The following is a 14,158-nucleotide window of genomic DNA, read 5'->3' as shown; positions in this document are numbered from 1 at the left end:
CAAACATGGCCCAGGGGGCGCGTCATAAGCAAGGTTGATTTTTTTTTTTCACAAATCAAGCCAGTGCTCGGAACACTTGTAAAACTAGAAAACCCCTATATGACATAAAAATAAGTATCCTTACGTGTAAGCGTTTCCTCTGACCCATTGTCAAATTGTGATGACATTAGTTTAAAAAAAAAGTCTGTGCTAAATTGCCAAGTTTTAATATTGCCTTTTTTACTAATGTTAGAGTTGTTTCCAATTATTTACAATGTGATAAATATATTATACAGCCAAGTACAGAAAAAAAAATATTGTGAGAATGTCTGCCAAGTTAGAACAGTATATGACGTGCTTAGATGCACTCAAGCAATTCTCTCTCAAGACAAATTCATGTGGATTGTAAAAAAACAAGTGATGTTAACAACGTGAGTTTGACCCAAACTTTTACGAACTAATATCTGAAAATGATTTCAGCAAAAAATGCAGACAGAACAAATATAAAAATATATATCTGATCACTTCTTTCACCTCCAAATATGACTTAGGAGTTCTAACCTGCATCACACTGCATGGAGGCTGTACAACTTTTTAGTATGGAGTCCTACAGACTCTATGCACTCACTGCCCCATAGGCCCCATTGTACTCTGCATGAGATGTTCTGCCCAAGAAATAGGGTTTCAAGGGTAGTATATTGACTTGTGGGGATTTTAAAGTTTGTCACTTCTATGAACAACATTACTTTTTATCCCTCAGACACATTTTTACCACTTGCTTGATACTTACTAGTGATGAGCGAGCACTAAAATGCTCGGGTGCTCGTTGCTCGGGTCGAGCAAATTGGAATACTCGGGTGCTCGACCCGAGCAACGAGCCCAATGTAAGTCTATGGGAAACTAGAGCATTTTTCAGGTGGCTCCCCCCGGCGGTCTGCAGAGGGCCTAAAAATTGCCAAAATCAATGGGAACAGTGCTCAAATGACATGGGAACAGCATGGGGAAGACCCCTGGAAGCATCTCTGACTCCCAGATCACTGCTGTCAGCAACATGGTCAGAGTATTACGCCACTTTTAAGGACTCACAATAAAACATACCAAAACGAAACCAAAATGGATTTTCCTGGGAAATATGTTAAGGAACATCCTTTCCAGGGTAATGACTTGTATATGAGGCAAAATAAATAACCGAAAACCAAAATACTCCTCCACAACTTGGGCTATGTTCACACGTAGCGTTTTTGATGCGTTTGTGCACTTTTGAATTGCTTTCAACGAAGACAAATGCATTCACCAGGAAATGTCATTTTAACATTTTACAACCTTATCTGGCCATGTGGTGTGTGACACATCATCAGACACATGCATACAGTGCTGAATAGACATGGGAACAGCATGGGGAAGACCTCTGGAAGCATCTCTGACTCCCAGGTCACTGCCTAAAAGTGTGCCCATCATAAGTGATCCTTGGCGCATGCGAAGATGCCTCCCGCCATGCACCTGTCGATGCAGACTTGCAACAATCACTGTCCACGTCCTTGTCCCGCTGAATCGTTAAGGCGTTCAGGTGTCCCTACCCCATTCCTTGGAATTCAAGCGCAAGTATGCAGGCAGCCAACAGGCTGCAATACTGTACTGCCAAATTTTTGACAGCTGCTTGCACTTGAAATGTGGCCTTTTAGGCTCGTGGAGGCGGAAGCTTTTCACAACCTCATGCCGGCGGCGGCCGGGTGTCCATACTCGGTCACAAGCCGCCACTATATTTCCCGGTATCGCCTCCGCCTTCCACAAGCATGGGTCCAACAACATTACCAGTGCCCTCCCCAGTGCACATACTGGGAAGGACCGCCTAACCACAAAAATGTGGATAGGTGAATGTGGCCAGGGACGGTACGGAGCCAGTCCACAACTTTTTTTGCTGAGAGTTGTATTTAGCTCGGTGAATGGACTGGAATAGAGGGAAACCGTATCTACCCTGCGTGTCATTTCTCCCAGGAAGTCCTCTAAAGTTGCTTGCACTTGAAATGTGGCCTGAACATTACTGCTGGTACTTTTCTGTACTTTTCTGCCTCCTACCAGCCTGGAATATTTCCAGCAAACTATGGTATGACGCCATGGTATCAGCACTGCCCCCAGTACCAGTAGCAAAGCCATCTCCAATTTCCTTCTCAGGAATTTTATTTGGTAGACTGAGTGGCTGCCCAAACACATTTTCTCACAAAGGAGCTGAAGATAGAGTGGCAGTAGGTGCAAGTTAATCCAGCCTGTTAGATATTAGAGGGTGAACGGCAGCACATTGGATCAGTGGTTAGCACTGAACCCTTGCAGCACTGGGATCCTGGGTTCAAATCCCAGCAAGGACAACATCTGCAAGGACTTTGTATGTTCTCCCCGTGTTTGCGTGTGTTTCTTTCTCAGTAAAAAAGCAGCCATAGGGTGTCCGGGAACCTTCCCACACACTTTTCTTAGCCAGGACTGCTTCTCTGCAGGGTTGGAAGGTCCCACCAGAGAATCCTCTGGTGTGCCTTGGCTTCTACCTCAGGAGAGTTCATGATAGCGCTAACTTTGCAGCTGATATGGGGCTCTTGAGCGGGTGAGAAAGTTAGCCCTCAGAATCAAATCCTCTGGTGGGCACAATGTTTTTCAATCTGAAACAGCTTCTCAGTGGGAGTTGTATTTTACCACAGCCATATTCTTTAGCTCGGTGAAAGGACTTGCATAGAGAGAAACCGTATCTACCCCGGCTGTCATTTCTCCATCACCAGGTTCCGCCCATTGTCACACACGACCATGCCTGGCTGTATGTTCAGCGGTGAGAGCCACAGATCAGGCTGCTGTGTTACAGCTTTCTAAAACCCTGCAGCGCTGGGCGCTTTGTCAGTTAAGCATTAAGCATGTTATCTTCAGCACAGCCTGTTGCCGCTTAGCCAAGGCAGTGCAGCAGTGCTGTCAGCTTGTGACTGATGTGATCATTTCGGAGATGGAGGAGGAGGTGCATGAGCTGAACAATGTGATTATATTCAGGTTAAATTGCTAACGCTGTTTTTTATACTAAAGAAAGATAATATTGTTTTGTTTCTTTTACGTTATTTTTTAAGACAAATGCATTCACGGGAAATGTAATTTTAACATTTTACAACCTTATCTGGCAATGTGGTGTGTGACACATCATCAGACACATCCTTTTTTATTTATGATGAGAGAGTCTGAAAGTCATAAAGCCTATTTTTACAGCGACGTCAGACGGCCCTTACTATTCTAAAAAGGCCAGCTGTCGGCCCTAGCTATTGTTGGAGAGCCATCAGCCGGCTATGCTTTGTTGTTCCTATTATTAACAAGTGGGTCTCCTATACTGTTATTGCGTATCCAGTGACTGCAAGGGCTGCCAAAAATTTGAACGCAACCCAATACCCCTTTGAAGAGACATAGAGGAGGGTCTCAGTAAAAAAAATTTTCCCATTATAAAGGAGCGGTTCTCCTATAGTGGTAATGCCCATGCTGTGACTGCAAGGGCTGCCAATATTTGGGAAAAACCCCACTAAGAATTTAAAGACACATAGAGCAGGGCCACAGTAACAAGGTACGACATGTTCCCATTAGAAAGGAAAGGGTCTGCTATACAGTTATAGGGTATGCAGGGAGTCTAATGGCTGACCAATTTTAGGAAAAACCCCACTAAGAATTTAAAGACACACGGAGCAGGGCCACATTAACAAGTATGACATGTTCCCATTAGAAAGGAAAGGGTCTGCTATACAGTTATAGGGTATGCAGGGAGTCTAATGGCTGACCAATTTTAGGAAAAACCACACTAAGAATTTAAAGACACACAGAGTAGGGCCACAGTAACGAAAAATTCCCATTAGAAAGGAGAGAGTCTCCCATAGTGTTGGCCTATGCAGTGAATGCAAGGGCTGCCAAAAATTGGAGCAGGGCCTCATAAAAAAATGTTCCCATTAGAAAAGAGCTGGCCTCTTATACTTGTAATGCCCATTCACTAAGTGTATGGGCTGACAAACTTTTACCCCTGGGGGGTATATATGAACATACTGTATAAAAAAAAATTTTCACGGGCATCATAAACACCCTTTAAAATATGATGTGGGTGTTGCATCACGGACCACGGTCACCCTGGTGATATGGTGGTGGAGAATGAGGAGAAGGAGGAGGACAAGAGCAAATAGACAAAATCAGGAAGCGTATACCCATGTGTGGGTGTGAAAAGGTGCATGGGAATACACCTACCAAGAAAAGACACTGGATTTGAGTTTGTTACACTGCTATCATTCGGTGGTGTTGAGAAGTCGGGCCCAATCCAGCCCTTGTTCATTTTTATAAGAGTCAGCCTGTCAGCATTTTCAGTTGACAGGCGGATGCGCTTATCAGTTATAATTCCACCAGCGGCACTAAAAACCCACGCTGATAAAACGCTGGTGGCAGGGCTGGCCAGGACCTCCAAGGCATAGAAAGCCAGTTCATTCTACGTATCCAGCTTGGATACCCAATAATTATAAGGCACAGAGGAATCACGGAGGACGTTGGTACGGTCGGCAAGGTACTCCCTCAGCATCTTCCCAAACTTTACACTCTCTGTGAGAGTACCCTGCGCCTCAGGGCCTGTGAGATGGGAGGGTCTGAGAAAACTCTCCCACAACTATGACAGTGTTCCCCTGCCTCTGCTGGATTGAAGTTGTGTCTCTCTCGCCTGTACTCCTTGGTTGTCCAACGAAGTGTGCCCTCTGCCGCCTGCGTTTTCAGATGGGAATTTTTTTAATAGTTCAGCAGCAAGGGCCTTCTGGTACTGCCCCATTTTTGTAGACCTGTCCGCCTCAGGAATAAGAGATATATAGTTCTCCTTGTAGTGTGGGTCTAGAAGTGTCAGCAACCAGTAATGATTGTCACCCAAAATTTTGAGAATGCGAGGGTCATGGACAAGGCAGCGTAACATAAACTCAGCCATGCGTGCCAGACTACTAACAGGCAAGACTTCCGTGTCCTCACCAGGAGGATGACTGACCATGGTCTCCTCCTCCTCTCTGTCCTCTGGCCATGCACGCTGAACAGACGGTATGACAGCTGTGCAGGTAGTACCGTCTATAGTGCATGAAACTAGCTCCTGTCCTTCCTCCTCCTCTTCCTCATTGTCACCCAATCCACGTTGGGATGGGATGAGGCTGGGCTGTGTGTAATCACCCTGTATGGTTCCTTGCTCCATCTCATCGTGCTCTGCCTGCAATGAATCCTCTTTGATTGTGAGCAGAGAGCGTTTCAGAAGACAGAGATGCGGGATGGTGACGCTAATTATGGCATCATCGCCGCTCACTATCTTGGTGGAGTCCTCAAAGTTTTGGAGGATGGTACATATGTCTGACATCCATGTCCACTCCTGAGGTCTTATGTGTGGAGTCTGAACTGAATACCAACAGCCTTGTTGATACTGGTACTCAACAACTGCCATCTTCTGCTCACAAATCCTTACCAACATCTGCAATGTAGAGTTCCAACGCATGGGGACATCACACACCAGTCTGTGAGCCGGAAGCTGCAAATGCTGCTGAAACACTGCAAGGGTGGCGGAAGCTGTAGCTGACTTTCTAAAATGGGCACACAGGCGGCGTACTTTAACAAGCAGATCCGGCAGCTCCAGGTAGGATTTGATAAACCGCTGAACCATGAGGTTAAGCACATGGGCCAGGTATGGTACGTGTGTGAGCTCACCTCACCTCAGAGCCGCCACCAGGTTCTGGCCATTGTCACACACGACCATGCCTGGTTGTAGGTTCAGCAGTGTGAGCCACAGATCTGCCTGCTCTTTCAGAGCTGTCCACAGCTCTTCAGCATTGTGCGGTTTTTCAGCTAAGCATATTAGCTTCAGCAGAGCCTGTTGCCTCTTGGCCGAGGCAGTGCTGCAGTTTTCCAGCTTGTGACTGATGTGGTCATTTCAGAGATGGAGGCTGAAGAGGAGGAGGAGGCTGAGGAGGATGAGGGTAAGGAGCTGTAGACCGTGGGGGCAACTCTGATTGACCTAGGGTCCTCAATCCTTGGCATCGTGAGAATGTGTTCCGTCCAGAGGTCCGACTGGGTCCCGGCTTCCACTATGTTAACACAGTGTGTCGTCAGCGAGAGGTACCGTCCCTGCTCACAAGCACTTGTCCACGTGTCCGTGGTTAGGTGGACTTTACCGGTAACTGCGTTTTTGAGAACACGGCTAATGTTTTGGGACACGTGCTTGTGTAATGTGGGGACGGCATACCGGGAGAAATAGAGGCGGTTGGGGACCGAGTACCGAGGGACGGCCGCCGCCATCAGGTTGCGGAATGCTTCCGTCTCCACGAGCCTAAAAGGCAACATTTTGAGCGCAAGCAGTCGTGAAATGTGAGAATTTATTAGTGTGGCCTGTGGGGCGTTGGCTGCATATTTGCGCTTGCGTTCCAAGGACTGGGGTATGGACAACTGAACGCTGCGCTGGGACAAGGACATGGACGTGCTTCCTGATGCCGCTACTTGAGAGTGTGCAATGACAGGTGCAGGGCAGGAGGCGTCTTCGCATGCACCATGGACAGGGGATTGGCTTGCATGCACAACAGTGGAAGAAGCAATGGTGCCACCTGCAGACACTGTTCCTGGAGCCTGGGGTTCGGCCCACAAAGTCGGGTGCTTTCCTGCCATGTGCCTGATCATGCTAGTGGTGGTCAGGCTGGTCGTTTTGCCACCTCTGCTGATGCTGGCCTGGCAGGTGGTGCAAATGGCCTTTTTGGGGTTATTGACAGAGACTTTAAAAAACAACCAGACTCGGGAAGACCTAACAGTTGTGCTGGTAACTTCCTTCATGTTGGTGTTACGGGGAACGGTTGCCTGCATTCTGACTGCGGCCACCACACGTCTTCCTGCTTGTTGGGGTGCTCTGCCTCCCACCAGCCAGCAGTGAGATGCTCGGGCGAGAACCGAGCAGTAGCGCGCATGCTTGCTCATCACTAATACTTACACTCCCTTTAAAAACTCTACCCCTTATTGTAGCAAAAAAATAAATAAATTGTGGCTACAGAGGCCACAATAGCGGTCACCTTTACAATAACACATCATAGATATGGCCAAACACAGCCTAACACAATACAATTGAAAATGTTGAAGCAGTAAGGATCCTTGTAGGCACTCACGCCAACTCTCGCATACATTCCAGTGTACCAAATACCCATTGCTTCCATACACTTCCACTTCAACCAAGGCTTCAATATAAAAAAACAGGTGCTCTATATGCATCCAAAAATCGTCTACAGCTTGTAGCAACCAGGAGGCCCAATATCCAGTTATTCCTGCATCAACTATTTTTAACTCCATCATTTAAATGCCTTGTGGCTTATTCCAAAATACCATGTAATTAACCACCAAACTCAACCTGAAAAACAATGCACTCCAGTTCTCAAAATCAATATTAGGGGTGAGATGGCGAGACTGACACCAATGGACATCTCTCTCTACTTCTTTGTATCCCTTTCCCCTCCTCTCCTTAAACAACTTTCTAGTACCTAACCATATACGTACGTGACTAAGCTTACATACACTTCTTTATATGCATTCACCCCTTACTAGCAGCAAGGGATTTCCTATCACCTGTATGCTTCATGCCTTTACCTGCTAAAATTATTCTGTGCTATACCTGTGTTTAGCTCCAGGTCTTGCGTACATATGAAATTCCATGAGTATGCCACCATTTTTCTTCTGTTAGCATTGTCTGGAGTGAAAAATTTGAAAAGTGCCTCTGTATGAAATTAGGGGTACAGTAAAGACCTCTATTTGCTGTAGTAAAGTAGAATACATTATGAAAGTCAGGCACTGGTTTAGAGGAAAGGGTGCACAATTGTATAGAAATAGATAAGACCAGTAGCAGAATGCTAATCTGAGACAGCTGGTCCAAAGTCAGCATTCAGATAAGCTTGAGTATAGTACACAATTGCTTATAAGATATTTCAGCAGAGCTGTATAGGTGATGATGTAATGCTTGGGGACACCCTGGCCATGGGTTGTTTCTGTGTCCCTAAATACTACAGAAAATAGTACCTGGATTGGTGTGTGTGATATCACCTCTTATAGACTCAACTGCAGATTGCATGCTGCCGCTTGACATGGTACACCAGGACCCGACGAACTAGACATGAATGAGAGAGCTAAGAGTAAGAAAATAAAGTTTTCTTTAGTAAAGAAACTGGTAAAACATATGTACATCTGGTATCAGGAATGGCACTTAAGCAATACTTCTTCTGCACAATTCAGAGGTATAAGCTTGATGGTTGCATGTGGCGGCACATCTCTAATAATACTTTTTGCTCTGAAAGAACAGATTACTATGAGGGCCTCCATCTTCCCTTCTTTTGGGGGCCGTACTGGCTGAGGTGTGTCGCTACGGCCCCTCACAACTATTCTCAACTTCTCATTAATTGGGGCCACCCTCATCCAGGTGCGCTGCTGCATCTTCACACTTGTTTACACCAGTTACAACTCCTTAGGAGATAAATTACAAAAGAAAAAAAACCCTTCTAGATGAGTGACATGATATTTCCAGACTGGCCAGTCTCCATTATAACCCTCGGGTCTGGCTAACACTTCTTTATCTAGTATAAATGATATTTACTATAGGCGCCCCACTTGCCTGCTGATATAGGAGTACTTCTGCCACTTGGTACTTGGTTACTTCAGGACTTACTACCTGAGTAGAGTCTTCTCTCGTCTTCACACACGCAACACTCGTCATCAATGCTGGTTTGCCAACAATAGTTCTTTCTCCTTTCAGTACTTTCCAACAACTGACTAACAAACAGGAACTATGTCCCTATGCCCTCTTAACTTCTTCAACCATGGTCTGGCCTAATAGTTAACCCTGCCTGCAGGCTAAGTGCTACAGGCCACAAAATAATAACATAATGCATTGACCTGTGTTGTATGTTGTTTTATCTATGAGATCTTCAGGAAGGTTGTCGACCAGCTTCTGCACTCCTTGACAGTTATAAGTGCTAGACTGGTGGATGTCTGACTTCTAGAAGCACAGCAATCCCCAAAACTGAGAACCACAGTCCCTTCTGTTATAAAAATGCTGCTTGGAGGAGGTTGAATATGGCAGTCAACAAGCTATCCTTCAATCTGCATCGATGATGGCTGAAATGGCCTGTTAAGCACACCAATAACATGAGAAAAAAGTCAGCAAGATATAGGAACAATGTTCAAGAGGGAAATGACAGATTAGACTAACAAAGTAATTTACACCCGAATTTCCAATTGTATTCATCACCCTTCAGAACATGCAACTGTAGTGCGTTTTTATTACTTGCTTCCTGTGCTACTGTGCCATGTGAAATGTACAATTCTCTTCTTGTGTGGAAGACACAAGACTATCTCTTTGGGTAATGGGCCATGAACAAATGTATATTATGTATGGCTATATATTTTATGACTGTGTTGCGTGACTTAGTCTTATGAATATTGAAAAAAAATTAGCTTGGATATGATGCCAAAAACTGTAGACAAAATGAGGATCTAACTGAATGAATGGATGTCTTTGTGGTTGTGAACTTTTGAAAATCAAATACTATAGCCTCTACAAAGCACAGCAATAGGATTTAGCTAATAGGTATTTGATGTGACCCCAAAATTCCCTTCTATTGAATGTTCTGTGCATTGTGATAAGGTCACAGAAAGAAAAGACAGAATCAAATTCTATGTACTAATTCCATTGGGTAATTACTGGATTAGAGTTTTCCATCAATACATTATTTCATACTTTTAATCCAGCACATAGTGGATGTTTTATTAAAGATAAATGATAATACATTTTTGAAGATTCGTTAATGTGGAATTTTTATTGAAAGGGCCTGGAAAGAGTTTCTTTAAAGTTCCTACCTGCTCTCATCCTAGAACTATGTTGGATCTTATTTGGGACGATTGCATAGAGCAGGAAATGCTACCAGAAAAATTAGTTTGGCAAACCAGCCTCTCCCATATTTTTTGATGTATAGAAATGAAACCATTGCATGTTTTATAGTGGGCTATACTGTAACATACAATATCTATTTAATAGGACCCACAAGGATTAACGAATATCCTTCTTCGCTGCATGAGTCAATGGAACATTGACAATGGTACATCGTGATGTTTGAGCTTATAGGCTTTTTATTGAGCGTGCACTCCACTGTGCGCGTGAACTAATACAGAAACTCTGTGCTTGTAGCTGATATGCAGACTGCCACAGAGCGGGTTTTTGAAGAAATAGGTGGGGGTCTTAGCACTCGAACCCTCCACTCGAACCCCCAGTAATAGATAATTCTGTGTACATAGACTGTCATTGTTCTCAGCAGCAGAAGTCTTGTTTACACAGGCAGGATGATGTGCTGTCACTTCACCCAATAAAATATAAAAACAGGGGCATATATCCCCCATCTTATATTTCTTTTTCTTCTTTTGTCAATCCAACATCCTACATTTGATGCACATTTAATATATATTTGAACACAAAGCAATAAAAAAAACACATTTAACATTGCCAGTGCAACATAGAGCAAATGTCCTCTAATCCCCTGTCCATGAAAAAAGGATGAATCCAGTATATTATACAGCTGGACTCACCAGCAACAACTATATGTGTATGTGTGTGTATGTGTATGTGTGTACAGGTGCTTCTCAAAAAATTAGAAGATCATCAAAAAGTTAATTTATTTCAGTTCTTCAATACAAAAAGTGAAACTCATGTATTATATAGAGTCATTACAAACAGAGTGATCTATTTCAAGTGTTTATTTCTGTTAATGTTGATGATTATGGCTTACATCCAATGAAAACACAAAAGTCATTATCTCAGTAAATTAGAATACTTTAAAACAACAGCTTGAAAAATGTTTTTAAAATCCAAAATGTTGGCCTACTGAAATGTATGTTCAATAAATGCACTCAATACTTGGTCCTTTTGCACCAATTACTGCATCAATGCGGCGTGGCATGGAGACGATCAGCCTGTGGCACTGCTGAGGTGTTATGGAAGCCCAGATTGCTTTGAGCCTTCAGCTCGTCTGCATTGTTGGGTCTGGTGTCTCATCTTCCCCTTGACAATACCCCATAGATTCTCTATGGGGTTAAGGTCAGGCGAGTTTGCTGGCCAATCAAGCACAGTGATAATGTTGTTGGTAAACCAGGTATTGGTACTTTTGTCAGTGTGGACAGGTGCCAAGTCCTGCTGGAGAATGAAATTTCCATCTCCAAAAAGCTTGTCAGCAGAGGGAAGCATGAAGTGCTGTAAAATTTCCTGGTAGACGGCTGTCCTGACTTTGGTCTTGATAAAACACAGTGGACCTACACCAGCAGATGACATGGCTCCCCAAACCATCACTGATTGTGAAAACTTCAAACTACACCTCAAGCAGCTTGGATTATGTGCCTCTCCACTCTTCCTTCAGACTCTGGGACCTTGATTTCCAAATGAAATCCACAATTTACTTTCATCTGAAAACAACACCTTGGACCACTGTGCATCAGTCCAGGTCTTTTTCTCCTTGGCCCAGGAAAGACGCTTCTGTCGTTGTCTATTGTTCATGATTGGCTTGACACAAGGAATGCAACACTTGTAGCCCATGTCCTGGATACGTCTGTGTGTGTGGCTCTTGAAGCAATGACTCCAGCAGCAGTCCACTCCTTGTGAATAGCCCCCAAATTGTTGAATGAACTTTTCTTAACAATCCTTTCAAGACTGCGCTTATCCCAGTTGCTTGTGCATCTTTTTCTACCATACTTTTTTCTTCCACTCAACTTTCCATTAATATGCTTGGATACAGCACTCCTTCTTTAGCTTCTTTATCAATGACCTTTTGTGGCTTACCCTCCTTGTGTCAATGACGGCCTTCTGGACATCTGTCAAGTCAACAGACTTCCTCAAGATTGTGGAGCCTACTGAAACAGACTAAGGGACCTTTTTAAATGCTTAGGAAGCCTTTGCAGATGTTTTTTGTTAATTATTCTAATTTACTGAGATAATGACTTTTGTGTTTTTATTGGCTGTAAGCCATAATCGTCAACATTAACAGAAATAAACACTTGAAATAGATCACTCTGTTTGTAGTGACTCAATATAATATATGAGTTTCACTTTTTGTATTGAATAACTGAAATAAATTAACTTTTTAATGATATTCTAATTTTATGAGACACACCTGTATATGTACACATTGGCATCGGTAAAATCTGTCTGCAAAATTGTGCACTTGTACTCTGATGACTCAAAATATGCATGTTATTGTCCAGCTTAAAATAAATCTCACCATTGCACAATGGTTCATAATTGAAATCTACATTGAATGGTGAGGAAACTTTAGCTTTTTTAAACTTTTATTTTTATAGGGTTATATGATGCTTTATGTTGAATAACAGTGATGAATTTATATAATGATGATGGTCTTGTTCAATAGATCAGTATATTATGGGGGGTTCACGAGACTTTTACACAGAGTTAAGCCAGATTCACACATCCATGTGTCATGGTCTGAACACGAACCACAACACACGAATTGGCCGAGGGTCTACTGATTCCTTCTTTGCAGCTTATACAGTATGAGGCTGTAGAATTAGGGTCAGGAGACCTTCGGCCGCTCCGTACATTGTGGTTAGTACTCAGACCATAACACAAATGTGTGAATTGGCCATGTGAAATGGCAATAAAGGCAATCAGTACTAGGGCTGCAGTTCCAAACCCTACCACTGGTCTCAAGACCTGAACTAACAGCATTACAGGTATAAATGATTCCAGCATAGAAAATGTATCACCTATCCACTGCAATGTTACAATTTTATTATCGATGTGGGTTCAATGTCTGGGATCCCATTGATTCCCAGAACAAGGGACCAATTCACCCCTGGCCACATGACCATGGTCAGGAAAAGAGCATAAAGCAGGCAATTGTACCTATGCCCTGCTGCTCCATTGTTTATAGCATAAATAATCTAATACATTAGAAGTGTGATTGACATGGGAGTGACACACAATGTTGCTTGCAGATTAGTATTGCAAGTAACAACACAATAGAGTTGGCAGTGCTAGCCAAAACTGTTCACATATTTGCTCAGAGTAGCTCATCTCCTTTGATCCCAAGATAAAAATATTCTTCCTAAACCTAGTTTTTAATCAGAAACCAAAACCAATGAACCAGAATATAAATTGGTGTGCAGTAACTTGTAGGCACATATTCACACTGGCCACTAAACAGACAAAACCCAAGACAAAAACAAAATGATCAAATACACTGCAGTAAATAAATAAATAAATAAATAAATAAATAAATAAATAGCAATAGTACATGAAAACAATATAGGGTACTTGGTTAACATATTTTTGATCAGAAAAATGTAAAAGTCATCCCACAGTGTCACGGTGACCCTATTTAGGACAGTCATAACTTCTAATATTAAAACCTTACCATGTGTCTAATAAAGTATGTGTGAATAAGGGCTGAGAAGGGCTCTGGCTCTGACTAATGGACACCCAGCAGAGGGTAGCTTTTTAAACCTAATGTCTATGGAAATATGTTAACCAAGTACCCTATATTATTTGTATGTATTATTACTATTTATATGTTGACTGCGGGGTATTTGCTTATTTTGCTTTTGTCTTGGGCTTTGTCTGATTAGTGGCCTGTGTGAACATGTGCCTACATGTTGCATGCACACCAACTTACATTCCAGTTTATTGCTTTTGGCTTCTCCTTCAGTTTTTGCACTCTTTGCATATAAGGGTGTGGTCTTCCTTTTCTTTGAGCTGGACATTTACATTTAAAAAGGTCCCCACTGCTGGGTGTCCATTAGTCATGGACCTTAGTCCTTCTCAGTCCTTATCTACATCTACGTCACTTGACAATTGGTAAGGTTTTAATATTAGAGATTAAGGCCATCCCGAATAGGGTCACCATGACATGGTGGGGTGGCTTTTACATTTTATTGATCCAAAATATGTTAAGATTATTCTCATGTACTATTGCTATTGATTTATTTATTGCAGGGTATTTGCTCATTTTGTTTTTGTCTTGGGTTTTATCTAGTTTTTAATCAGTAAAAGTGATTAAATGTAGATCAAGGAGCAGAATGGTGTAATCTTCATTTACATTTGCTTCTGTTATGGATACACAACCCTGTATGAGATCTTCTAATATCA

General features: G+C 42.9%; 1 protein-coding gene across 3 annotated transcripts in view; it reads left to right on the top strand.

The window, feature by feature from the left end:
* NGF (nerve growth factor) overlaps positions 1–14,158 on the top strand; it is a 135,762-nt gene that overhangs the window by 26,487 nt on the left and 95,117 nt on the right. The window lies entirely within an intron of this gene.

The sequence above is a fragment of the Phyllobates terribilis genome, unplaced genomic scaffold (genome assembly GCF_046119375.1).
Source record: "Phyllobates terribilis strain yellow unplaced genomic scaffold, ASM4611937v1 Scaffold_2__4_contigs__length_985480577, whole genome shotgun sequence".
In the NCBI taxonomy this organism is placed as follows: domain Eukaryota; kingdom Metazoa; phylum Chordata; class Amphibia; order Anura; family Dendrobatidae; genus Phyllobates; species Phyllobates terribilis.
Note: the sequence above shows the minus strand (reverse complement) of the source record. Positions and strands in the feature narration are given on the sequence as shown.